Source organism: Echinops telfairi, unplaced genomic scaffold (genome assembly GCF_000313985.2).
Source record: "Echinops telfairi isolate 266 unplaced genomic scaffold, ASM31398v2 ScPeMD7_7473;HRSCAF=8511, whole genome shotgun sequence".
NCBI classification, from domain to species: Eukaryota; Metazoa; Chordata; class Mammalia; order Afrosoricida; family Tenrecidae; genus Echinops; species Echinops telfairi.
Window position 1 is genome coordinate 79,380 of NW_022111377.1, and position 2,773 is coordinate 82,152.

The 2,773-nt window shown below is 42.9% G+C and overlaps 1 pseudogene; it reads right to left on the minus strand.

The window, feature by feature from the left end:
• Window positions 1-1,047: 1,047 nt before the first annotated feature.
• The window catches only part of LOC101645242, a 6,110-nt pseudogene continuing 4,384 nt past the window's right edge, over window positions 1,048-2,773 (minus strand).

Genomic DNA, 2,773 nt, shown 5'->3' on the forward strand with positions numbered 1-2,773 from the left:
GTTTGTCCTTGGTGAGATTTGAGAAGACACGATTTCAGCGAGGTATGCTAACTGAATAGTCAGCAGTTCAGATGCACTACCTGCTCCGAGGGAGAAAGACAAGACTTTCTACTCCTGTTTAGATTTATAGCCACGGAAACCCTCAGGGCAGTTCTATCTATAAGGTCGCTATTAATTAGATGGTGTTTCCTCCTCGATGGCAGCACGTTTGAGTGCCACACAGTCGTGAGCCACACTCTACCAGCCACTCCTCCCAAGAAAGATGGGGCTCTCTATTCCCATAAACAGTCACCGTCTCAGAAACCCACAGGGGCAGCTCTACCCTGTCCTGTAGGGTCTCTGTGAGTCGGAATCAAGTCAGTGGCAGCAAGAGTTTTGTGATTCCTTCATAAATATTCCCACTTTCGGTCCCGTCGGATTTTTTTATTTTAAAAAGGTATTTGGCAGCAGGTTTGCCATGCAATCCATCCTCTGCTTTCTTGACTTCTGCTTCCCTGAGAGGGAACTGTGATACCAGCAAACTGAAATCCTTGTTTCACGTTTTCTCTGTTAATTGTGTTGCTGCTGAAAGGTGTCCAGTTATGAAGAACTTTGAGATGCAGCCCATGCTGAGTGGAGGCTCAGTCTTTATCCCCTTCAGTCAGCGCTCCATGTCCTTGTCACGTTCAACATGCAGCTGTGGCTGTGCCACCTGCACGCTGCAGGTTATTACTGAATCACCCTCTAATCCCGACGCTGCATTCCCCCTCACAGAGCCCCTCTTCTCCGATGCTCTGTTCACATGCAGATTGAATATGTGCAGGGACACCACCTTGGCGAGCATCTCCCAACTGTAAACCATGTGAATGTAAATTGTGTGACTGACTGACTCTTGGTCTAGGTCGTTTCCAAATGAACACAACCATATGTTCTGGAATTCCCATTCTTGGCCATGTTATCCATAATCCATTATGACCCACAAAGATAACTGCCTTTGTATAGTCAATAAAAAACAGGTAGACATATTTCTGATAATCTTGCCTGCAGCCAAGATCCATCTGACATTAATGATATCCCTTGTTTCGTGTCCTATTATAAATCCAATTTGAATGTCAGGCAGTTCCCTTTCAATACCACTACAACTGTTTTTTGTATCACAGTCAGCATACTTTTATTTTCATGGGCTATTAATAATGTTCCTCAATGAAAACCAGGATTGATGACCCTACGGGGACAGCAAGTAGAATTAGGGGTCCGTGGGGATGGGGATACAGTGGTGGTCAGGGGTAAAAAAGATGATATCAAGGAGTTAGTGTAGAATGCTTGTTTTGGAACAGTGGTAGCAATTCTACTCACCATGATTGAAATATGGTATGATATGAAATACACATCTGTACTAAATCCCAACTAATAAAAAAATAAATAAAATAATGTTCTTCAGTAATTTGAACATTCCACTAGGATACCCTTCTTGGAGTGGACATCTGTACCGCTCTCTTCCAGTGGTTGGCCAAATGGGTAGGTAGCTGTTTTCCAAATTTCTTGGCACAGACCAGTCAGTCCTTCCAGAGTTCCATCTGTTTGTGGAAGCATCTCTGCTGGCGCTCCAACCCCCCCTGGAGCCTGGTTTATGCCAACACCTTCAGAGCTGCTCGGACTCCTTCCCCCAGCACTGCCAGTTCTTCATCTGAGGGTTAAACGCCAACCAGTCCTTTTTGGCACAGTGACTGTGCTGTCCTACTGAAAGACATGATGTAGAAGAAGGAAAATTCACCAACTGCAAAAGAACTCTTGGAACTTAAAATAGAACTGTCGAGATAAAAACTTCAGTAGGATTGTAGAGAGAAAGAATTTAAGAGATATCCCCAAAGTTCACACACTATAAAAAGACCCAAAAAAATGGAAAAAGATAGGCTACTTGGGCGCTTGTTTAGAGTTCCGACACCCAAATAGCACGTGCTATGAGGAGAAGACAGAGAACCAGGATGGGAGAAATGGTCAAAGACGTTCATCAAAAGAATGTAACCCCCAAATGCCCAGAGTTTAAAGGAAACCAAGGTACTTTACACTGAAAACCTAAAGGGTAAGTTGAATTCGTAAGATCTAGGGCCAGGCCATCACTATGGAATTTCTCAATTCCCATGTATTTGAAAAAAATAAATAAAAATGTAAATTAAAATTTCATAAATTTCTGGAGACTGAGTATTGTTTACTGTGACAGTGAGAAGCTATTGGGGCCAGTCATTAGCGGAGCCCCCTCCCAAGATGATTCAAAATAAGCCCTGTGTTTCAGACACTGGAGAGGGAGACTTTTATCAACTCAAAAGACTTCTTACCAGGGGAAGGTCAATGCCATTGATTTTTTTCAGAGCTGGAGGTAAAATTTTTCCCCTATCAACCACGCACCCCATATCCTATACATGAAACCTACGTGCGAGGGAATAGTGAACAGGTGTGAAAAGTTCAAAGATAAATACAGGAGATACTGCAATGAAGGATAGGAACATGGACAGGTCAAAATAGAAACTACACCACAGACATGAAGGTCAGAGCCTTACTGCGCAGGTGCTATAAAAGGTTCTGCCTCAATCAGAAGAACACAGAAACCGTCCTGTTCTCCCACTTCATCACCGTGTAGATTCCCTGCATAACAATCATGGATCACACTTTAGAATGGGAAGAATCTGGTCCTCTGAGGAGAAAAAACAAAACAAATGACATATAGCAAATATTACTATGGTCTAACTCTTGACAGATTAGCATAAATCCCCCAAAAACTTAGTTCTGAGATCAG